This window comes from Ceratina calcarata, unplaced genomic scaffold (assembly GCF_001652005.2).
Source record: "Ceratina calcarata isolate Rehan_Ccalc_2016 unplaced genomic scaffold, ASM165200v1 scaffold135, whole genome shotgun sequence".
Lineage (NCBI taxonomy): Eukaryota > Metazoa > Arthropoda > Insecta > Hymenoptera > Apidae > Ceratina > Ceratina calcarata.
In genome coordinates this window covers 115,107-141,448 of record NW_017134582.1, presented here as the reverse complement: position 1 = coordinate 141,448, position 26,342 = coordinate 115,107, and the positions used below count along the sequence as shown (strand labels likewise).

Genomic DNA, 26,342 nt, shown 5'->3' with positions numbered 1-26,342 from the left:
CTTAAATCACGGTATGACACAAAGACCCGCGAAAGCCATTATAGTGATGTGTTATACAGAAAGATGACATTCGCGAAAGCCACTATAGTGGCGCATAGTGCCTAAGAGGTTAATAGTAGCGGAAATAATTTAGATGTTCAACATAAAATAAACACCCTGTGTAATACAAGCAGTTGCGCATTAGTTACATTACTAAGAAAATTTTAACATCATAACAGGAATACTAGAGGAGTAAATGTTTCCTGATTTCTCACGATAAACACGAATAATTAAACTTGAAATTTAGATTAACTTCTGTAACTATAAACTTCCCTGAAAGCGGCAGTCCGTGAAACTTTCATTCTCTCAATATTTCTTCTGAACGATGCCCGGTAGTTACAAAGACCAACTTCGTCAAACTTGCTAATCAGTATACTGTCGTCGTATCCCGCGATACTTCTTTCTCCGCTAACGAGGCAACTGTTTAAAGTCAAACGCTGCCGCCGCGTCGTCGCGCCGTCCGAGCCGGAACAAACGCGAAACTAACTCCGTGCTACTGCGACCGATATGCAAATCGAGGGAAATGACCGGCGGCTTAAAGCAACCATCTCTACCCGAGATTTAATTCCTTTCCGCGATATATACGGTTGTTGAATTAGAATTATTCCTTCAATTTCTTTTACTGCAACTGAAATGAAAATGAATGCTGTACGCGTCGCTTTACCGTGCTATTTTCATTACTAAATTAAATATCTTGTAGGCTTTGCTAATTAGGGGCTAGGGAGCATTGCTACCCCCGTCGTACCTGTTCTCTCCCTTTGCCACGCCATAAGTTTTCGGTTGCGAGAAACCGTCGCTCGATGACACAGACTCGATAATGAGTACGCATTAGACACACATCGGCGAGGTTACTTATACTGTTCAGACGAGATCCTTACAAATAAACGCTATATAAGGATCGATTAGGACGAGTAATTAATTCGTGAAATACCTTGAAAAATCCGACCAACGAATATTTAAAGGCACTTGCCCTCTACAATCTGGAATTTTTGTCTGCAAATCCGTTAACGTAATTCGAAGAACGAGGACTTTATATTGCCTCGCGATGAGAACTGCGAGGAGGCACTTGCCGATGCGACAAATGCATTCGTGCTTGAAATTCGAAATGTGCGTAAGCAGAGAAAAAGAAAGGAAGAGAGAGAGAGAGAGAAAAGAGGGTTGGTTGGAAAACGTCGAAGGCTGGAAAATGCGAGGAGACCGATACCGATGGAAAACGTGGATCACTTAGCAGGCTGGCTCTAGGCCAGCTGCAATCCTTGCGAAGAGCAACGCCAAGCTTCCTGCATTTTAAGCGCACCTGGACCGACTTCCGCCACTAATAGATTATCCCCGGAGCGTTCGTCTTCCGTTTAATCCGATGCTGACTCGTGTTTTGTCCCAACCCGTGCGGTTCGCTCCTGTATCGGGAAAGGATTTACCTTATCCGAGCAGAGGCTGGGTCTCTCCTGCCTCCGAAGTAGGGTTTTTTCACGCGGTACTTCCCTCTTCCTATTTCCGTTTGCCCACGTCGCGTCGCTTCGATATGGTTTATTTATGAATGCACTCGAACCAAACCACATCCAGGTAGTTAATGCAATATTGAAAGCTGAATACAAACACCGTTTGCATCGATTCTTCCGTCTCTTTTCCTTTATGTCGCTTCTAGACGACCGACCCCGGCCCGCGGCACATGCTTAGCGATGTCCGTTAAAAAATGACGTAGTGTCTCTCACCTGTTGCACGCGGGAATAGAAACGTCCAGCGTTTTACTTAATCCTACAGCTAAAGAGCTCGAGGGAAGACCTTCGTGTTCAGGAACGCGGCTCGTTTAATAATATTCCCCGCAATCTGGCCTGCAATGCATCACGAGCTTTGTCCCCGAGATCTGATTAGCGGAAAAACAGTTTTCTCGAGCCGCGGATGTTTTAATGAAGAATTGTTGAGCCTGATGCTCCTACAAAATCAAGCGACAGGATTTTCGTAATTATCTTATAAATTCTCGCGGATTTAGTAGTAAACAATTTCAATATTCGTGTCACGTATTAAACAATTCTGTTTGCCGTACGAATTAAATGCCGTAAACGTTCAAGCAAATTGTTTATCCATTAATATAATTACATTATAATTTCCATGTATCGTAGAAAATTAGGTTAAACAACAAATAATCTGTTACATTTAATAATGCAGGTAATTGCAGGAGAAAATTAATATCTACCATTTGTCACTTCGCTAATTATTAACAGTGGCCATAATGTTCAACCGTATCGCTGTTTCTACGGTGTCTGTAATTCTCACTCGTCTGCATTTAAAATTCAAAATCGGAATGAAAATCGCGAAACTTTTATCACAAGTCTTCCGGTAAAAAATCGTTTCATCGTCTCTTGCATCTCGTACGAAATGAGCTCCATCAATCGTCTCACGTTCGCCGGTGGAGAAATAGAATCTGGTCGAGAATCAGTTGAAATTGTTGATTCAGGGTGAACGTACAATGGGATTCTGCTTCGCGAGACTGGCAACGGTATCACGTGCCACGTGGTTTCATTAAAATAGATTCGGCACCAAACCACGTCGCATCGCTTTACAGCGACGAATCTTCTCACTGGATGAAGTTAATCCACGAATATTACCTGACAATCATGCCACACCTGACGCCAATCGGCACCCATCATCCGGCCTCGAATCATTCGCACGTTTATTTCAGTTCCAAGGAAAGGAACTATCGTCGTTCTCCGAGGGTAGCTTTATGGTCTCTCTTATCCGCTTCCTTTTACCGTTCCTTTAAGTCAACACGGAATGTTATAGTAGAAGTGCGCACGTGCTTGCCGGGATCTCATCCGCTCCCTTGCCTCCCTTCAATCAGCCTCTTCCATATTTATGCGCGTAGACCGGCGCTACGCGGCGTGCCGCTCCTCATGGAAAATTTTCCTCCCCGTAGCTCAAAACGGACTGCATTATCATAATCTGTTGGAAGGTGCGACACGCAGCACCGCCCCGAGGACTCGGTGGCTTTAACGTAATTATTAATCAGAATCCGAGATGATTACGCAGAGGGGAATAAAGGGAGTCCTCCCTATCTCTTTCCTCCTCGTTTTCTCGTCCGCACTGTGCTCTCGATTACGAACCGGCGTTCGGTATCGGTCGAAGCCATACGTGCATGCAAATTCGCTAGGTTACCGGATTTTTCCAACGAACTCTATTTAGGAAAGAAAGACTATCAAAAGAGATCCCACGGCAATTCATTTAGCTTCATTCACTGTAGGAATATTAAGAGTAGAACCCTGAATATGAACAAGTCGTACAGGATGTTCCATGAAAAGTTGCTAAAAGTAAATGAATGACTCCCTCCGTTTCAACGACCTATAGTGTCGTCCAGCTAATTACTATTTACCGCAATTTTGTTAATGAGGAAGTTCTACAGGTCTCGTAAAAAAATTGACTTCTACGTGAGTTAAATAATTAATTTATGTCAAAACTACACAGTTCTTTTTAAAGAATGAAATAAAGGCATAAGGGAACGTTTTGGTACAATGTATTCATACTGAATTAAAATTGTCATACTTTACCTAAAAAAAACCAATTACATCTTTTCATTAACTGACACATTAGGAAATACATAGACGAATAGCAATTACTTTCAACGACTTATAATAAATTATACCTGTAAGAAGGCGGATTTTTTTGTCGAAAAATGATGATATTGAAAGAACAAAAAACTTTGTAACGTCGTTATAAAATGAAATATACGTATATTGTACAATGAAATAAGGAAGATTTTAGTTTCACGAAATTCTTAAGTGTTCATATATTTGACAGAGTTTACGAAATTTTACGGACTAACGTAAAATTTTATTCCCGGATGCATTCAGTCTTTTTACGGTTTTCCGATTTTGTCCGGTTCACTTGCAACACCCGCCGCTTTTCTATCGCGTTTTGTTGCTTGCCGTTCCTTCTGCTTACATTCCGCGAAAACTTTCCTGAATGAAATTACATCGTGCATCCTCCTCCTCCCTGCTAGGTATCGGGCAAACATATTTCACGAGAACAAAAAGAAAATTCTCTCGCCCCGAAGTTCGTGAGTTTAACATCGGCGAGAAATAAAAATACACGAACGAAACTGGACTTAAAAAGAGAAATGTACAATAAATATAACATTTTAATAAAAAAAATAGCAATAATTTATGAATTGCGATTCAAATACGATTTTATACATACATATGTAGCAATACGCTATCCTCAAATGAAACGGACAGAACCCTGGTTCAAGCCTTTGTAGTATTTTATTTACACGGTAATCCACGCTCAAAGAACCACTCCCCGACAAAGCACTACAATTACGAAGCAGATAAACTATTGACTAATACCGGATGTCAAAGCCAGTTCATTTGTTCATCGCAATTATCTAAATAACGTGTGGACGAAAGTTGAATAATTTCGTGAATCTGCAGCAACGAAATTCACAAATGTGCGCGTAATTATCGGAAACAAGAGACGAGTGGCATCCATGTATACCTGTCTAGTAAGCGCTGAGAAGATTACGTGGCACCGCTGAGCTAATAATGCAGCGACCGATGCAACCTCGTCGTGCCCAAGCCTTTCATTGTTATTATCTTAATACGATAGTGTAACGTCTAGTACCGTCTGACCCGCTCTCAGTTTAACGAGATTAGCATAATACTGCGAAGCCCTTCTCAGAAGTCTGGCACCCCACCTCCTTTCTGTCCAACCAACCACCCCCAATCAGCTTCAACGCGCCGCGTTCGCTACTGACAAGAACTCACCCCCTTCCATTCGCGGGGTTGTTATTCACCTGCTTGCAGAAGTTACCGCGGGACAAGGATAGACGGATAAGCGGTTGGGCTTCGTGCAACGGGAGACACTTCGCACCAGAAGACCAACGCAGAACACGAAGACAGACGTCTAATTATAGTCAATGTTTTTATTGCGTTCCGAAATCGAACGGCAATGATTTCTACCAAAACGACTAGCATTGAAGTTAATAAAGCAATAAGTATTGTTAAGGAATCAAATAGATATTAAATATATTTGATTCTATTTTCTTGGATAGATTTATCGTAAGTTTGTGCGACACAGGAAATGAACGTTATTCACAAGACTTAATTTTTCACATGTAACGTAACATAATTTCCTACTAATACTGTATGTCATAATATAATACCCTGCAACTGAAAAAAAATGCAGTTTTTATGAACTGTAACGCCGGTAAGGAGTTAAAAAATTGGATCAGCTTTAGGTCGGGTAAATATATGTATAATATCGGAGATAAGTTTCGCTGGTATGTTGGGCTCGATACGATCCAATTCGGATTACCCTCGTCACCTGTCACCTTAATTCCCTCTGACCTATTTTAATCCTTACCAAACCGTTTAGATCCTACAAACCTACTAATCTCAACCTATCGAAAAACGTGTCAAGATATTTCGGTTGTCCAAGAATAATTCAGAACGAAATTATATTGTTACTCCATTTGCATCATTAGCGTATACGTACGCTGAATTTTGTTGTCCATTCTTTCTAACGTAAATTAATTTACATATGTATGTACAAATTACTGAAATGTGTATAGAATGCTGAAACATGAAGTTGTTTTTACTTATTGTAATTTTTCTACCTTAAATATAATAAAAAAAATAATTTCGTAATAAAGGTTTTATTTTTATAGTTCCTTATGATGCAAATGGGTTAATCAATGACATAGCAAGCGACACGTATCGTGCCAATTCACATAGCGCTTACACAATTCGGTTATTTACGCAGGAATTTGCATAAACAGTCAAACTTACACGTTTTCCGTAATTTCATTCATTTCTGTAGGTGGTGGGTATAACGCTCCCGACGCGCGATGTGACGCATTTGAAGTATCCCTTCAACTAGAACCAGGGGACACGATGGTAGCCGGGCAAACGTATTTAAGCGGACACGTGGAAATAATACATGCGACGGCATAGGCGAGACTGAAATTCTCCGCGGCGCGCAAATGAAATATATTCTCGGAGTGGCAGCCCATTCCATTGCGTAAATTATTCATGGCTTGCGGGACACTTTGCTAAAATTCGCATGCCGACCATAATGCTAATGAATTTTTCAAAACAGAAACGTGGCTGCAAGAGAAAGTAGAAACCACGCTTCAAAGTGCGTGCGAGTAGCCACATTAATTACATCCCCGATGGATGCTTGGGGATGCGAACTTCACCGAATTTCATAAGATTACATTCCCTTTCTCATGGAAGCCTGGCTACTCTCATATTGACAGCTTAATAATTAATTAACGTTCGGAAGCCATAACTCGGTTAGAGCCTAAATAAATCCTATTGTATTTCTTATGACAGCGTTGTTGATTAAAATGTGTAAAAGGAAAAGGATATGCACGTACCTGGATGCTTCCCCTTTATGAAGGCTGCAGGATGTTACTGAAACAAATACAAAAAATACAAAGATTAATAGATTCCAAAGAGGGAATTAAAATATGTTTGTAAACTCTATCTATAATATTATAATTTAAATAAGTAATGGCTATAATTAATAAAATCATACAACATTTGAATAGCTGTTTGTTGATATCAGATTATTTGAGGTATTAGACACAGTACATATTCTAACTGGCGAACAGGTAGTGTTCCGGATTAAAATTTGGAATATGTTTGACCTGATAAGTGGTTCTTCAGTAAAGTACGGCCCAATGATCTGGAGATCAATCAGGTTGACTGGGCACATGTGATATTTCCTAATAGATAATTATTAAGAGTATCTTACAGTAATTTTAAGCCCTCATTGGTATAAAATTTTGTTACTCAGAACTTGTTACTTTACTGAAATTCGAGGAAAAATATTAGGTATTCTATTTAAAAAATTGTAGATTACCCTCATATCTCGATAAAAAAAACCCTGGGAGCCATGCGACACTTGTTTAACAATTTTTATCGTACAAGTACCTTACGAGGTATTTGAACTCGTCATATAACGTGATTCACTCTATGTTCTATAATATTATGAAGGAAATCTTGCCAGCTCTTATAAATCTTGTAATCCAATTAAGTGGCGACTGACGGTTTCGAGACCTACCCGTAGCCGCACAATTAGAAACCGTGCGATTTAAGGACACCATCCATCAGCGACGCGTTGAACAGGATTTCAGGTATAAAGCTACGTGAAAGCTTCGCAATAAATACAGCCTAGGGTAAAATTTTCATCGCTGCGGTAGAAATCGCGACCGCCGCGTGCCACAAACTCCGTGAAACTTCTAAGAGCACCGCGAACAACTTTTGCCTCGTAGGTATTATCTTTCCACGGTTAAAAACCATTCTTACGTACTGCCGTAATTTAACGTAATAATTGATTGCCGTCGAGAATAATCGCGAGGGCGGAGAACAAAAGCGTCGCAGGTTTAGCCGCCCCGGCGCACGGCGGGTGGCTAAAAACTATGTAGCGCCCGGTGAATCTCGTTCGTCGGCGAAAATGGGACGGCAATTTATTCTGAAACGTCCCAGTCATTAACCTCCAGGACCATGAGCAACTGTACTCCAAGCAATCCCGCGTTGATGGTATTAGTAATTTATCAGCGACGCGTGCGCTCGAAATATCTCCATGTATAACGAGAGATTGATGCTTCCTTTACAAAATATAGCCTCCTTCCTTTCTTTTCACTCATGATCTTATATAAATGATAATTCGTAACAAATTTTGCTCGATATGATAAAGTAATATCCATTCATTGAATAATTAACCTCACGGTATATTGAAAAAAGTTTTCGGTCTCTAAAAATATAACCGGAGAACAAACGGTCGATCGTAGCCACCGAGCAATCTCCCAGGAGATGCACGACACAGAATACAGGATATACTTACATAGCGCGCGTCAAAGTTGCGAGGGCCTTTATTATGCATGCACCGTTTTCCGAAATGCAACCAGACTTGCGTCAGTAGTAGAAGGAAAAGGGTAGTCTCGAAAGTTTCGGGCCCATGCTACTCGTAATGTATGTAAACTGCCGGCGCACTTTGTTAACTTAATCGTGGCACGACACGGAACTTCCAACGATTTAACCCACTATTAGTCTGTTTATGAGAACCGACGGTCGCGATGCATTCTAATAACCCTTCTCCGGGTAAATATTTCTCGCCCTCCTTATTTCTCTCCTTCTTCGGGAATTACAATTGAAAGTAATCGAGAGGGTTCTCTTTTGACTGTGAATACACGCAATTTGCCAGTTGAAGATTAAGCGAATATTAAATGAGAACGTGATGAGAATATGATGAAGGGATGGAGATTAATAAAAAAGGAAAAGCAGGGTGGAAGAACGCGTTAATTACTGTTCATTCATAATCGCATCCGAGCATGTTTACGATTCAAATACTAAAAATAGAATCTTCGCTCGGCGAATTTATCTTCCTTCCTCATTTGCGGCGCTACGTCGTACCGGCGTATGCGAATTAGTATTCGGTAATGTGTTCTCTTATTATTTCTCCTTCGAATCGTAGTAATTTTGCCAATTAACCGTGTTCTCGTGCTCGGGATCCAATGGTGAGTCGGAAAAAGGAAAAAGGCGAAAGAGAGAGTGTTTCGCAGTTGAGGGAGAGCGGCCAACTTTATTCGTTTCTTTTCTGCAGGAACTATTAAGGGCGCCGTACCAATCTAAGTCGTCCCTCGTTTTCAGCAAGATTAAATTTCCAGGGTTAATCGTCCCGACGGACTCTTAATTCGTCGCCATGATTTGCCGTTCGTCCAGAACGCGTTTTCACTTCCAGTAGGAAAGCGTCTCGCTTCCGGTTAACGCGAACAGCATGAACCGGGACGTAAATAATTATATAAGACTTAAGAGAGAGAGAGAGTCGTCTCGTCGGAATCGTTCAGTTCGGGATCTAACGAATGAAACAGAAGGACCGTAAATTACTATCTTCGAACGACTGGATTCACTTCATTAAATGGATTTTCTCATGCTTCTAATCAAGGGAACGCCACCTTTTCGCCTCGCCATAGAAAATCTCTCTTTAGCTACAATTCACAGAACTTTGGTCAGTTGATCCACATTGTTAGCCAAATGCGTGGGAGATCGATTAATCAGTTTTTTATTCTTAATTTTAAAAACCTTTTTAGTTCCATAATTTTTACTACTTCATCTCTGTAATATCCCCCAAAGGGATTTCTGCTCGTCGAGTAATAACACATTGCCGCTTCCGCGCTTCCTCCCAGGTTCCCAATTTTCATTCAGGCACAATGTTCAGCTCTCGAATCCCGTGGAAAATTTACCGATTCTTGAACGGTCGAAAACCTTCAAAACCCTCTATTCCGAACCCCATTTTCCTCGCACCCTCCCTCCCTCTCTCTCTCTCTCTCGAAAATCGCAAATTTAACACATCATTTCATGTACGAGTCTGCTGTGTATAAAGATTGCCGAAGAAGGAATTTCCCCTCTCACGCCGTTTGACAATGACAGTCGATTTAAGGATTTGCTTGGACGAGCGTAGACGCCCCCTCCGAGACGCGAAGAGAAGAAAAACTTATCGAGGTAGAAACAGATACTTTCGAGAGGAAACCCAGGACGCGGCCGGGTCTGAGACTCAGTTTGAACCGAACAGTTTCCTCCCTTCCGTTATCAGGGACGGAGAGAAAGATACTCGATTTCAAGTGTCATTCAGGGCTAACAAAAGCGATTTCGCGTAAGGTTTTCTCAAACGAGTGGCCTAAGGTCACTTCACCGACGTCGCATCGGTCTTCAAGTATCTAATATCAAATCACTTTAATAATTGCTTCACTCTCTACGCGTATTGAACTCACATGACGAGACAATAGTTCTAGGTATAGTATCCACTGTTACATCAATAATAAAGGAAACGAAACGTCATAGGATAATTCTGTACACAGTTTGTATGTATGTAAACCTCATTTTACATTTTGGCAAAGGAAATTGTTGTTCAGGATGAGCCTCCCAATCTGCCATTTTCGGCTCTTACAACATTTCCGGAACACCGTGTATAATGAAATGTTTATCAAGATTTCCCAGAATTACTCTACATAGTCACATTTAAAAAGTTCAACAATACCTTTATAAAATACGTTTAGTAACAACTCGAGCAGGAAATGTATTATGAAACCGCAATTTAATAAAAGAAGAGGCAGCTACATCGGACTTCGGAGCCGCTCGATACTGTACATTCGCGTTCAGGTACTTATAGCGAACATTCAACAAGCATCGGCTACTTCTTTACTGTTCATCGATTATTTATCTCGTAACGACGATGGCTGTGACTGTTGCGCAACTTTGGGAACGTGCGACGTAAAAATGTCGTAGAATAGAATAGAAAATGGTCCCATTCATGAGTCGAATCGTCCCATTTCAAAACATGAAAACCCCGACGTACCAGCGGCCACCCTTAACCCATTTTCCACGACTTTGATATTCCGCTTTTCCATTCGCCATCAGCTACCGAATCTTTGAGCATTACGCGAATTCTGTACGCTTTAACCACTCGTGGAAAGCAACGAGATTATACAACGACGGCTGCATTATCGTCGTATGTATATTTATTAACGTCCGCCGTTTAAACCGACGCGATGCATCGCGTTGAAAAATCACCCATTCAAAATGGATGTACATGCGCGCTGAATTTAAAATGAAGTTTTATCTTTTTGAGATGTAAATGAGGATGTTACGTAATCTCAATTTAGATATTTAAATACAAGAGCAATTACTAATTAATTATTGAAGTATAGTTACAGGTAGACTCTTAACAAGTTTGAATTGTTCTATCACTTAATTATATATTTATATCATACAAAGAATAATAGTTTACTTTCACGAACTATTCATGGCAGTATATCCTTCGCGTTTTAGCATTTAAGTAGCCATCAACCCGCCCCGTTGATTTCCCCTTATTTGAGAGACAATACAGTGCCCATCTACTCAGCAAGACGAATACGGAGCCGTTTACCAAATTCCCCGGAACGATTGCACCCTCGGTGGTAGGTAGACAAACGCACACCCCCGTGATTTCCGGGGAACGAAAGTGAAAATCGATCGGAACACCGCCACGCGTCTGCGTGTTCATTGGCCCACTTTCTTCTTTTCTTCACATTTTTTTCTTCGACCGAGTGCTCTTCCTTTCCTCGGATAATCGACAGGCCGCCACTTTGGACGAAAAGTTGAAGAGGCCCTCCTCTATCGCCTCGAAAATGTCCTTCTTGTTCCCCATCCGAGGATCCACGGATCGGATCACCCGCGATTCTAGTCGAGTATGCACGAGCCAGTCAAGGTTTGAACGTCGAAAAACGAGAGACAGGCAAACGAGATCCCAACCCCCTTCGACGTTCGTGGACCTCTCTCATAATGAAGACCGATGACAACCGGGGCTTGGCCCGGAATCGAATGAAACGTCGTTCCGCGTCGCGTCGCCGTGCCGTGCCGTGGGGGTTGGCCAAAGTGTGGCCCGCCGTAAGTCGGGATACGCTCCGGCTACTAGGCGAGGGCCATTCATCCTGATTAGATGCGGTCTCCCACGGGGACAGGCCCGGGAATCTCTCGGCAAACTCGTGCACGAGTTATTTGCAGACTGCCAAGGGAGAAAAAGAGAACGGCCAGCCTCGTCTAGTTATCTCTTTGCCCGCGACAACGCGGCATAAAAGGGGAATACGCGCATCCAGTTTTTCGACGGCGATCAAACAAAATGGACAAGGTAATATTCGTGTGGATTGTGCGTCTACTCGGTCCCATTCCTTTTTTTTTCAGCTTGGCGCACATCAGGATGGAACAGGGGTTTATGTAGAGGATGGTCAGGTAGAGATGCGATGGAGACCTTTTTTTTTTCCTTTAGGGATCCGAGCCAATTTTCTGTTGAATGGAACTAAATCTTCTTTGATGTATATTTGGGAGAAGTTGTCAGCCTTGATATTGTTTTAAATGCATAGAAATCGTGCATCTGAAATATTTAAATACGATAATATTAAGTTCGATACCTTTTATATGTATTTCGTAACACGACGACAATATTTCGAAGTAATTCACCGCTAAGTAGGATTACCCTGAATAAGTCGACGATGGCAGGGGGTTGGTACCAAAGGGCGTCGCCTTTACTCTAGACGCTCCTCCAGTCTGATGTTCCGGAGTAGCGGAACCCAGCCTACGTCACTTCCAAGCTCATACCGGAAACTCTTGAAAAACAATAACGCTGTCGTTGACTTTGAATTTTCCGTAGTAGCAACTCGCGGTTATTTCGTTCTCCCGCGAATATCGCGAGGCTGTAGGGAGTCGGAGCTGGTAGCTAGATTTTCGACCGTATTATTTCCCCTACGGCACTTTTCCTTCCTTCCCAGCGTTCTCTTTCCTTCGTTCCCTACAACCGGCGGCGACTCGTCACCGCGATGGAGTTACGCCCACGATTTTTCCGCTTGTTCGCCCGGGTCGGGGTCTGAACGAGGAAAAGGGGTGGCACGCAGGAACGGAACACCGAAAGCAGTCCTCGCCTTTGGAGAAAAACTGAGAACCGAACGGGCCGTGCGCGGCGTTAACTTTCGACACTTTCAACTTTGATGGGATTTTCCTCCTCTGTTCTTACACACAGCATCTCTCGGGACGGTATCCCGGCGAGAATGCCGCCTTTCTATCACGCGTATTACACGGCCAGACTTCGTCGGGCTTTTACATATTACACCGGTGAGGAACTTTCGACATTCCTCGCTCGAAGATAATCGCGCAACTGAATCTCCCGAGCGCAATAATTAAGAGATACTACCTCTGCTGTTGCGAATGGGTGACTATACTCAAGAGACATTGGTTCCGATTAAATTGTTAGATAGAACCTTATTTAGATCTGATTCTGTCAATGTTCACTATACTGTATCAAATGATAGTTCTTGAATAGATTTGAAGGGAGGCTGTGAAATTGTAAACTTCGTAGTGAAGTAGCGGTTGAACTAAATGCCAAATAGGTTAATGAGTTTCATGACGATGAATGATGATTCATGATGCCATGCTATTACTTCTCTATTACTTCATTGTAATAAACTATAGACGAATACATAAATAAATTTTGTCATTATATTTTAGTGAATTTAAAGAGGAACATGTGATATTTACTTAACATGTTTAATACATTTTTGAATATTTAAATTTAATAAAAGAATAATTATAATTATTGTTCATGTGATTACCGATGAATATATGTAACGGAGTAAATGATTTGTGTGAATACAGATATTTAAGCGCGAAATGAAAATTTTCAGATCGCTCATAAGAGGAGCATCATCATTTATAAAAACGCGGCTCATGAATGCTAATTGAAAATGTACGCGATACGTATGGTCCATAAATGTGTCCACAGTTTAATTTGCCGCGAACGAATCGCAACGATATTCGCGCGCGGCGCACCGCATTTCGAGAGAATCGACTCGATACGGTTCTCTAATTTGCATATATAAATTCGCAATATCGAGCAACGGTGGCTCTCGTTTTAATCGAAGAATCAGGATTCGACTTATTACGTTCACAAATTGCGTCCGATTATTGTGGAATTTTTATACGCTTCACGAGTTTAAATCACTCTGATCAGTAGTGATTGGAATTACACAACAAAATTTATAGAAGTATATTAAATACGTTACATCTCTTCTATGTAAGAATTGAATACTTTTTTTCAGATACTTCGCTCAATTACTTTCTTCAAATATTTTTCAGTTGATTAGTTGATTCTTAAAAAGAGAACGTACAATCGTGTATGTTTGCACTGAACTATTACGATTTATAAAAAGTAAAATTTGTAAGTTTAGCTTAGGAATGGATGAGAGACGAGACGAAACTTGATTCCATCCAAGGGAAAAAGAAAACACAAATCACGTCTCTATTGTTCTCCAATATTATTTCAGGAAAGTTGAAGTCTAATCGATCGCTATTCATGAATAGAGGATGTGCGAATCAGTGTTAATTTTTCGTGTCGGTAAGCCAGTCGAACATGAGTCACGAGAGTCTATAAGGTGATAACGTATACCTCGTATATCTCGTCCATCTCGTCGATTCCTTACTTCTGACGATAATATTTAGAACAAGGTTTTTAAACTGACGCTAATACTAGCCGCAAGCAGAAATGAACTATTACAGGAAAATATTTAATATCGCATTGCGACAACGCAAGCACGTATTCGACCAGTATTCGCTTGTTCGCAGTAAATCTAGAGGGAAGCGCAACGTGCTCAATTCGGCCGTAACTTTCAGCAGCGAATTCCAGACCGATTCCACGGAAACCGACTGGATGCGACGTGAAGCCACGGTCGCTCTCTCGCACTCTCGCCGTTTCCCGTCCACCTTAAATCCGGTTTAAGAGCTTCCGGAAGCTTCAGACTCGTTCACAGCAGTAGAAACTTTCATCATTAAGTAAACGGTGACTGGGATTTTCATGCTGATTCTCTAACATCGCCTCTGTCTCCCTCCCTCTCTCTCTCTCTCTCTCTCTCCTTCCTTTTCCCGCTTTCGCACCACGTCGTTTAGATATCCTTCATCTAGCAAATTGTCGCTACTAACTGGTCTTCTCGCACGTTTGTCTCGGAGTTCGTGGAATGCCGCGAGAGTTAGACGCACGTTTGTACTCCACGTAAATTGTTTGACTTAACGCCGCGCGGAATGCTGTTTGGTGAAGTCTGTTCTTGGACGAGCACGTACAGCGTTTGTCTTTAAGATATACATATGTACACGCAAATAACGCTTCCTATTTTCCATCTTTCTAATCCCCAATCTCAGAACAGAACTATGTAAACAAATGCTAAGCATGAAAAACTATGTAAATCAGAGATCTCCTAACGTTCATCCCACTTCGCAGTTACAAACGCAAAGCTACACGTGAATCACGCGACGTCGTATAAAATATGGCCAGATTCAGTTCACCCTTGACCCGGGTCGGCAAGGGTTCGCTTCAATTCGTTTGTAGTGATTGTAGTATTCGCGCGAAATTCGCATACTCTCTGCTGGTGCTAGCAGATTCTTCCAGCCCTCGGCATGGTCCACGCCCAGCGGATCGTATTTTGCGCCGAGATTTAACGCTCCTCCTGCTCGTTTTTTTTTTTTTTTTTCACGCGTCCCACACTGAGAGACGGCCGCTCGCGTAATACACACGTACGCGCGGGACGAACAAAAGCGCTTTTTAAAACAAATTTATTGCTGCGCGCCGGGGGTCACCGCGAACGCCTCGCTTACCGACCCTCGCTACGGTCCTCGGCACACCCCCTCGTCGCGTACCTGTCTAGCGATGCTAACCCGGCCGCAGTCTGGACATTCACGGCTACGTCCTGCTGCATTTTTAAATCCGTTTCACCCGGGTGCAACGGAAACATTAGCCCCGTCCACTGTCAGCCGGCGCTAGCTATAATCCAGACCGGAGTACGTCGCATAATCGACGGGGGCAAATTTTTTAGCCGTTGCCGCCAATGCGCATCGCCTCCGCGCGGAAAAAGCGAAAAGCCGTAGCTCTCTACCTGTCGCCGAAGTTGAAACGATGATCCGATTAGCGGGCCCGCCCGTTGACGAAGGGGCTCCAACGATCGACGATTATGATCCTACCCGACATTGATTATTGTACTATACCAAGTAATAATTCTTCCGTTTTGCACCGGTGGAATTAAATAACTATACTCGGATAATTCACTAGAACAATTTCCTTTGCGCGTGCAGGATACGCTTTTACAGAGTCTAATCTCCGTGGCAAACTACACATCTTAAGAGTAAAGCATAATTAAAACATAATAGAATGACAAATGTACCTGCACACGTATTCATGTTCCCCTTAATCTCTAGAATTACGATTATCCACGTAGCATCGTTCCACAGAATTCGCAGTTTACGGCAATAAAACGGCATGTCTCGCTCGCGTAGACGGCAGTTGGTCGGATCTCGAAGGCATTTAATAAACGTTTTCCGCTAGTTTCCCCGGTTCCCTGGCGAAGCGTGACGAGACAACGCGGACACGTTGAAAAACGCGCTCGTGCTCGTCATCGTGCACGAACGCTCGTTACCTGGCTGGCTTAGGCAGTCCCGTCCGAGAGAGGCCGCAAGCACAAATTGCGGAAGCAAGTAGACACGTTTGCAGGCTTGAGGCGGACGCTCCGTGCGAGCTTCACCTTCCGGTCGACCGGACTCTCGTTTGTGGCCCGACCCCGGCAACAGGGAATAAAGGACACGTACACACCTTTCCCGTAGCCTTTGTGTACACGCCGGGATATGTACGTGGGATTCTAACTGCCGCTCTGGGCACGATGGGAAAACGGTATTTGACGTACACCTACCCCGCACCCAGCCGACCACTTTTAGCTGGCAGACACAACCGCCGTAATTAGAGCGTGAACATATTGTCTGTCTTGAGATAACTAGCTATGCTGACGAATGTGGAATAACGCGCGAGCCTCGGAGCTAGTTGAAAACGATTTGAACCAGCCGAACTGATTAAAAGAACCAGATCACGTGATAATGTTGAAGGAATCTGGTAAACGCAACGGCCTGAATTTCGATCATTCCAGTACACTCGAACCTTGTGCGAGGGGATGCCTTTATAGGCGATAACTCGACGGGAGAGCGAGAATTTTGAGAGAATTTTAGAGAACTGGAGCGTGAAACGTGATGATGGCGAAGTTTTAGGGCGAAAAATTGAAGAGCGCGGCAAAAGGAGTAAAGGCACTCATATTTAGGTGGAAGAACTACGCACAAAGTAAAACGGACGATTTCGCTGCTGTAATACTCCAAATGGATTCCCGTGCTAATTGGATCGAAGGAGAGAGTACGCTTAGAAATCGACCGGGAAAATGACGCGGTGATTAAGTCCGATACAAAAAGCGAGGACGAGATTCGTATTCACGTAGCGCGACAGATTGTCGCGGAGAAGAAAAGCAACGGGGAAAAAGGAGGAAAGTCGTTATCGGGGAAATGTATGTGCGCCGGATATAACCTTTGCATTTCAATGCGGAAGCGCAGCGTAAGAACATACGGCTGGCTGGCTAGTTGGCTGACTGCGAGAAAAAGAACGCGCGAATGTAGCAGCGTTATGCATGTACATTGTTACAATATTTCTGATATTCTCTATCCCTTTTCACAGTCGATTCCATAGAAACGGAGAATTGGGGCGTGAACACGCCTTCAAGGCCGAGGAACCAGCGAACCAAGAATGCGAAGAGAAAACGATGGTACAAGTTAGGTGGTACAGTAATCTAGAGCCAGGTTGCAACGCGTTCAGCACGAAGAGACGGAGAACGAAGGAGAGCCCTAGAGGACAGTGGAATTGTCTCTTACGAAAATCTTTTCGAGAGATATTTCACGTAGGATTTCAAGACGGCCAATTCGATTATAAACTAGATACGACATCGTTCCACGATAGAAGATTCGATTGTACGACGAAAGATACTGATAAACGTAGATCGTGGAATCTCTTAAATGAAGAGAACGATAGTTTCTGAATAAATGAAGATGAATCTTATCAGTTTATCTTCAAATCTTCTTCTACCATAACATAATGAAACTTGTTTATGCACTATACTCATTTTCATTGGCTTAAATGTGTTTTCCTTACTCGTTTGCGATCGACGATTCAGTTAAATAAACGTAGTGAATGCTGCAGGCTTTGTTTATATGTCATACAGCGTTGCTTTTACCCCGTAGTTTCTCAACGGAAAGGAATTGGACCGAACAAATGCTATACGCTTCTTAGTGCGAGCAATCGAGGCATTGCTCGGGTGATACGGCCGCGGGAGTCGTAGACATATGATAGGAAAGAAAGCAACGAACGTTGGAAAATAAGGCGAGGTTCGCGCAAAAAAGGCAAGGAGAATCTTCGCCTAGTCGCTACATGAATCGCGTCCATCCATCATCAGCTGGCAACACGCAACACACCTACTCCGACCTGCCACTTCTCCATCGCCTCGCGTTTAGATTATCTCTACACGCCCGTTTTCCATCTCATCGCTACCTCGATCCAGGACTCGTTTCCCTTCTCGAGATTTCTGATTCGCACCCAGAAGAATGTCAATCGTGTTTTCAATTCACTTAATCAATGCATCAGCAAATCGTATCTGATTCAATCTTGCATAGAGTTCATATTTTAAAAGCACGTGGAATACTTAAGGGAAGTAACGAGAATACTTTTGGTATCATCTATACACATTCATTTTTGTAGTACTATTACTTATTAAATGAGTGAATATAAGAGGAGAATACGTTACGTTAATAGCTGTCTTACATGAAAGAACAGAATGTATTTTAAAGAAACACGTTTCTGAAATTCTTGGTACTCGAAAGTGAACTTAAATGCCTTTTTACACACCAATTTATACACATAACTATCGAAAATAATGATAATATAGTATTTACAATTAATAAATAATTTTTTTACTATACGATTATTTATCTACTTTTCAAAGTGGAAAAATGTATGTTAAACCAATCGTTTCTCCAATAATTATATTTGCTACTAAAAAAGTTAATATCAGCAGCTGAATTAAGAAAATGAATACCTTTGTCTCTCCGCAGCTCTTTTAATAAAACAGGCATAAAAAATTATGCACACGCGAGAGAGCGTACAGTTGGTTATAAAATACCGCGGGTTGCTCTCAGAGACGGGTGCAAATAGAATCATTAGAGCAATCCATTGCGCGGAATAAATAGCGAAGTAAAAGCATTAGGCGACCCGATGCGCCACAGGTCCAAACTTTTCTGCCCGAAACCGGGCACCGCTCGTAAATATGGCTTACGGAGCTCAAAATGCGAAATAATGAGATGTTCCTGTTAATATTTATATCTGTGCGTATGCTCGCTTTCGCGGCCATTTCCGAGATAAATGGATACAAATGCGCACTGGTCTTACGAGCTAAATTTCGGAGTCGTCTCCTTAAACCTTTACAAACTGACTGCGAGCGTGCTCGCACAATCGTGCAATTTTTACGATGTTACGATATTTAACAAATACTGGCCATTTCTCGTTGTTTCCTTTCAACCCTTCTAGTCCTTTAGATAACCGCAACCGAGCAATGGTTCTACAGAAAACGGATACTTCCATTCTTGTTCGTTTTCGTCCAACTTCGTTTTCTTTATTTCGTATCGATTCGACTCGCGAGACGCAAGATATTAAATGCGTTTACTGATAGCACAGATAGGGGAGACATAACAAGCAACCGGTTTTTTCGCGTGGTAAAAGAACATGAGCGCTCTCAATGAAAACCAGGAGAAGAGAAGAAACCAGCGAGCACGGTAACGAACGAAAGACAAAAAAAAAATATTTTGTATTGGTTCCTATTAAACTAGACATTTTCTTGTCTTAAATGAAATTAAACGGAGCGGAAGCAGACGTTGTTTGTAAATCTGCTCTCTACCGTAGTTAATAAGGTTTCATCGGTTTAAGCGGACGATTATTAAAAACGTAATTTCACGTCAGAGAGTAGACCTGTCGGGCTTGTTGTTGATCACGGTGCCGACGATTATTCAGTAGGATCCGAATCTCTTGTCGGTTTACTTTATCGGCCGGTTTTCTTGAAAGCGAACCATTACGACTTTTAATTAAATCCACGTCCCCTGGATGTATCATCGCCCTTCTCTGATCTCACCGCTCGTACAGATTATTTTCAGTTGTTTCAATTAAAAAAGGGACTGTCCCTTTAACGCACCGGAAAACTCACGATCCCACTTAATTGCATTCTTCACGCGGCTCTACGTCTATCGTTCTCGTTTAACCCTCTCCTGTGTGACAGATTATGGAGAAAACGACTGGACCCGGACTCAGGTTAAACACAAAAGTATAAAATAAGATTGGAAATTGTTCGTAGCCGCGTTCTCCACGCGCGAGGCTCGTACAAAGGATGTTACAAATAGGGTGAAATGACGGATATAACAAGCCGTCCACATAATGGACGAGGGTTGTTTTCAATACATCAGTTATGATTAACCTTTCTACGAGATTTGTCCGAGGAAAGTCCATTTGAAATGCTCAGGGAAAGGAAATGGATGAAATCGTAATTTCTGCAGATAAAAACAGTAGATATAATTACTAAATAAAATTATTAAACGAAAGAAACATTTGAATTTTGTAGTAGGAAAAGATATTCTTCTTCCAATTTAAACTGATTTAATCAATAGCGAAAGGATTATCTGATTCGCAATAAAAATCACTAGCCTGAAAGCAACGGGAAATGGAAGGATCTTTTTAATCGAGTGCATTCATGTAAAATACGATTAGTTTCCAGATTGGGTTACGTAAAGAAGACCACACTCGCGAGTAACCAGACAGACAGTCTGATTAATCAAGATCCTGTTGATTAGAGAGCTTCCGGAAAACTCGGCCCCGCAATTACACGTTTGTGTTCACTTCCTTGGCCTTTCTGTTTGATTAACGTCGTACTTTCTTTCTTCCTCCCTCCATACCTTTTATTTCCAGTAGGTAACCTCTCTCGGTGGTTTAGGATCACACATGCGCAGGGAAAATTGAATTTATGGCCGCGGAAGTGCGGCTAGGTTTTCGAGTGATATTCGTGCCGATTCACGGAAAGCGCACGGAAGGGGGGCGTGATTGAAATTCAATAACTCGCGACATCCGTATGGCCGCACGGCTCTTCTTTGTCGCATCCTCCGACCTTTCACTCATTCTTCTCTGAGGAGAAACGAAAGCGGAACAACCAACGACGTAGCCCTGCTCCGGATACAATCTTGAAATAAACATTCCAGAAAATTACTCCGCGCTTTGTAACGTTCAACTGTCTCGTTAGCGACGTGCTAGCGTCTCGGAACCCGCGTTTCACGTTAATTATAAACAATAAGTAAATACGTAATTGCTGTACGTTACTTGACAATTACCGTCTTTCGCATCCCCGCGCAAATATTCGTTTTATCGCAAAGCCGGCATACTTCGTTCCGTTAGCATCTGAAAAATGTGCTTCTCATATTCAGATATTTATTGTAATATTGATTCATTTAACATCTATCTCTATCGAATCATATCGTTTCGGTTTACTATTATATGTACAAAGAGAAATTCGGTTTATATGTTAGCAAAAAGAGAAGTGACAAGCTTTTGCAAAGAAATTTTCGCAGTAGCATTACAACATATACATGTGTTTCGGCGTGTCATAAGGCATATTTAGTTATAAAGAAAACAACATTATTAGCAATAATTACGGGGTTGAAAAAGAGTGAAAATAGGTTTCTACCTTTTCATCAACATTTCTTCAACGCTATGGAGTATATAAGAGATTTTTTTCTCGAAAATATTATGTAGTCAACTCCTTAAAGATCAATTTCTGGAGTTTTCTAAATTCAGACGCTACGTAGTGAAACGTGGTTTTACGTATTTCTTAAAATTGTAGTTCAATGAGTTATAAGTTTAATTTTTCTTCACATATACTTAAAAGTCAATTTCACGATTTTATCGGAGTCCACTAAAGGATTGAAAAGATATAAAATGTATAAGTATGTACAAAACCGTCAACATATTTGAAGTTCTACGACTTAGTGATGATGTTTTTAAGTAAATATTTCTATTCTACACATTTTTAATACTATTCTCAATAATTACGGGGTTGAAAAAGAGTGAAAATAGGTTTCTACCTTTTCATCAACATTTCTTCAACGCTATGGAGTATATAAGAGATTTTTTTCTCGAAAATATTATGTAGTCAACTCCTTAAAGATCAATTTCTGGAGTTTTCTAAATTCAGACGCTACGTAGTGAAACGTGGTTTTACGTATTTCTTAAAATTGTAGTTCAATGAGTTATAAGTTTAATTTTTCTTCACATATACTTAAAAGTCAATTTCACGATTTTATCGGAGTCCACTAAAGGATTGAAAAGATATAAAATGTATAAGTATGTACAAAACCGTCAACATATTTGAAGTTCTATGACTTAGTGACGATGTTTTTAAGTAAATATTTCTATTCTACACATTTTTAATACTATTCATGGTAATTAGTATGGGCGAAGTCGCAACGAGAATGCTAGTTATTTGTAATTCAACTATTAATTACCAGAAAGCAAATCGTATCACGAGCGGCAAGAAAGTCTAATCGAGATCCGGATTTGCCAATGTGCGAAATAAAATTCGCTGCATAACGAAATTCATGTATGCTTTTCGAATATATTGCGCGAAGGCCCGTTCATTTTTCTCGGTTTCGGATACATATGCAAATTCTGTCGGATGTACGCGCACCTGGTCGCGCACCACAATGAACAAACAAAGACAACGCATCGCATCAGCCGTCTGAAAGAATTTCTACCATTCTCTCTCGGCTCTTATTCACCGGCTTTCTTTTTTCCCTTTTCGTTCGCGCTACCGCGTGCTGCCTCTCGCTTCCTTACCAACGCCGTTGCACCTCTGAAGATACGTCGCGTCGCGTCGCCTGGAAGACAGATACGTCAAGAAGAAAGTCAGAATCTTATTTCCCGAGATGCTCCTTTTCCGAGCCTTTTCTTCCCGCGTTCCGTCCTCTCTCTTTCTCTCTCTCTCTCTCTCTCTCTCTTACTCCCCTTCTATACCTTCCATACCTCGCCGTCACGTTTCCTGTCCTAGCCTTTTCCTCTATCTCGCATCACTGGCAATGGAATAGCGTATCAAAACTGTAAGAAGGCCAGGAGCCGAGGGGTTGACAGTCTTTGCGGTGTATAGGATCACGACTGGACGGAATAGGCCAGACGTCTCGCAGGGGATTCCGTTTTCGAAATGCGGAAGGGATCATTTCTCATCCGTGAAACTAGTGAACGATGTATTTACAGCTCGAGTCGTGACCGTTCGAACCCTATTACGACTTATGAAATTACTCGATCATAAACGATCGTTGAATTCAGTTGAATTATTTAGGATCACATGCAGCTTCTTAGTTTATTATTCATAACTACAATTAACCCTTGCAGTCTAAACCTTCTTTTCACATTCTAAGCTCGCAAAGGTGGGTCGTCTGTGTTCGTTTAGGATTATAGAACGAAGTGAAGAAATTTAAACAACACAATACTTTGTCGAGAAGTCTTGAAATTTTTACACAAACCTTTTTATATGCAAACGAAAGCCCATGTAAAATTTTAGCTAAATCTTATCATTAATTGAATTATCAAGTAAACTCCCTTAACAAAAGCATGGAACGTTGGAAATGTCAATGTTAAACATATATTACGTTTCTCCTCAATATCAAAATGGATGTAGGTAATATAACAATTTCAAATTAATGGAAATTAACTAATTTAACTTTAAATTAGCTGGTCTACATTGATTTTTATATTGGGAAACCCGGTAGAAAATCCGCAGTCGACTTGATAATTACAGCGCTTAAAAGAATCCTTAAGCAACAATTTTATTCGTGAGGCGGCGGATTTAATTAAACGGAATTTCAAAGTTCTCGCAGCATGATCTGGGTGGGTGTATTAAAGGAAATTATATCTCTTAACCATCGTGCATAAAACTGTTCTAAGTAAGCCAGCTCATATTAAAAAAATACCTCCTGTATTTCTTTGCGGCTGCTCGCTGAAGCCATCGTAAATGTAATTTCATTTTCTCGCGAAATTCCAACGCTCGCGTAAAACTGAAATTACGCGGTTCCAATCTAAACGCGTAGTTATATGCATACTTTAACTCTCGCAAGGGTAAATCGTAATTCAGAGATTACATTTCTGATACTTCATTTCCTTAAGCAATCTTCACAAACTTTCGATAATACCTACCGACTGAATATCTGTATCATACTGTCTCAAAAATAAGGCAAACCTATCTTAAATTGTTGTAGGAGTAATAAATTCTTAGAAATACATGTTCCAAGAGATGTCTCGAATTTTTAAAGAATTGCAGAAATATTTTAGTAAAATATCCATCGCTGGACTCATTTACGCGGTAATACAGAACAGAATTGTTACTTTGCATGCATTTCTCTACGGATCTAATTACAAATTGCCTTTTTTTATTTCGCGACGAGATTCTTGATTTTATTGTCGAAGTCGACTGTTAATTGCCAATTAAATGAAATTGAACACTGCAATTCATTAAATAATCATACTGTTATTGGATATAAATATACCTATACTGAAATTTGATCGTATTAACTTGTATTATCGAATGGGATGCAATGCGAGAGTGCTGCCTTGTATAGCCATTTAACTGCAAAGTTTACCTATTCCAACCGTTGCCCACTAATTTTCATATCATTCAATTTATTCTTCGGCACACACGACGATAGTATATATCTTTACATTAATTATAGTGCACTTCAGCATCTCGGATGTTATATCATTAAAAATTTTTAAATGTATTAAATTGTACGATTGATACACATGAAATGTCTTCTACAAAGTAATCTAGTTTCTAAATTTAATACAAATAATTTACTTTTAGACACTCCTAAAAAATCAATTAATCTCATCATCCCAGATGTCGTAGATAGCGATAATGAAATACGTAACACATTTCGGAATGGCTTCCCCTAGGCAAGATGCTGAGGTGGCACGTATTTGATTTGACAGTAATGCGAGACAAGCCTGGTAATAGCGAGGGCCATTCGGTAACTTAACTAAACCAATTAATATAGCGAGCGACCGGAACGACAACCGATTGGTATCGGCAAACGTTCCCGGTATCTGAGAAGCGAATGTGTCTACAGATCTGTTGAATGACCGCGACCTTCTTGGCCATCCCAGTACGTATATTTACGAAGTATGAGATACTCCAGATTAAAAGGAATAGGAGCACTCTCAGTCTCATCACGACATTTCTCAACTGTGATTTTCATGTCATTTCATGGTTAAACCACAATCCTAAACTCAAGCTTTATATACGCACGCTGTTCGACGAGAAATTCCATGATCTGACTTTTATTTGTATACAATTTAATAATTGGTTCAACGTGAAAATTGTAGTGATATTACAAACGGACGGTGTACACTGCAAAACTCCAGCAGCATTTTTCCCATTTTTGCGAGTCGCACAACATGACGGTGTAACAATTATCGGAAAGCGCCCGATCACGAGTTATTATCGATGCGCGAAGTGTCGGTGCGGATCACAGACTTTTTTTCTATGGACAGATCAAACGGCCGGGAACACAACGTGCACAACAGAGAGAGAAAGAGAGAGAGAGAGAGACGGAGAGACAGAGAGATCCTAGGGTCGGGTTTAATTGCTTGGAGCCGGTGCCGTTCGGCAATTGCCGCTGCATTGACGAGATAAAATCCTCTCGTTTTAATTATTTTCCGCTAACGACTCGTGTACTCGCGCGTACCGGTACAGTCAGAGTACAGAATACAGAGGACTGCTAATAAATTAATAATAAATAACGAGACAGAATGTGATCCGCAAACAGTATTACAGGCATCCATTACCTTTTGATTTTAATTTTAGACCTGATGAATTAGCCAGGCTTCGAAGTTTAGCTTTGCTATGAAATGGCTCGTTTCGTACAACGATATGAAACTGTGGTTACTTTGATGGACTTTCAACGTCGAACTATTGAAGCGACATGTTTAATTAATTTTGTACAACACGAAGCTAGAGCGTTTAGCGCATCAATTTATTAAAACGTCACGTAATCTACCCTCAAGTTTTAGCGTGTACCAGCGCAATCGAACCTACGCTGGACTTTGTCGAAAATTTCTGTTTGCACCGCGCCAATGGGATCGATTCTATTCGATCACTGATACCGTGACTGTTACACAGATTATAAAGGAAAAACGATTACGAAGAAAAGAAAATGAGTTTCGGACTTACAATTACAGCCAAGAAAGTGTGGACTGCATTTGAGCGAAATGAAAGCACAGCGCGCTATTCGCAAACGTGAATGTGAACGTCGGCCAGATAGAACCGTATATCTGCTACTAGTCACGGAAATGCGGGGCACCTTTCAATATCCGAATCCATTTAGTTCGGTCATCTGACTTGGAGTATTCGTGCTACATAAATTTGACCTGCTTTTATGAACGTCGTCAAGGATGGACTTTATATCTGTAATTGGATATCGAAATGTGATACGTCATTTTCGTCGAAAATTACGTGTACCTGACCACGTGAGATCCAAAAGTCATGTTCCGCATTATGTTACTATGAATTTTCAAAGATAATTAAGTTTGAGGTTTTCGCTCCTTCTTGAGAAAATGAAAGTCCGGATGTCTTAATCGCGAATGCCACGAGTTTGACAAATAAATTTTATTTACCAATAAATGTAATTTTGTATTGTATTTACGCCATGTTTTAATTTCTAGTCACATAATTCTAATAGAAAAACTCATGAAACTCGATTATCCTGAGATCCGATCGAACTGGTTTCGATGCTCGGTCGTCGAAAACCCGCAACGCGTACTTTTCTACATGTATATGATAAATTAACGTG

General features: G+C 41.2%; 1 long non-coding RNA gene across 1 annotated transcript in view; it reads right to left on the bottom strand.

Moving 5' to 3' along the window:
- Positions 1 to 26,342, bottom strand: part of LOC108629528 (uncharacterized) — a 237,544-nt gene that overhangs the window by 169,542 nt on the left and 41,660 nt on the right. Inside the window, exon 2 of the long non-coding RNA XR_001916848.2 lies at positions 6,410 to 6,446. This is a non-coding gene — a long non-coding RNA (uncharacterized LOC108629528). The remainder of the gene's footprint in view (positions 1 to 6,409; positions 6,447 to 26,342) is intronic.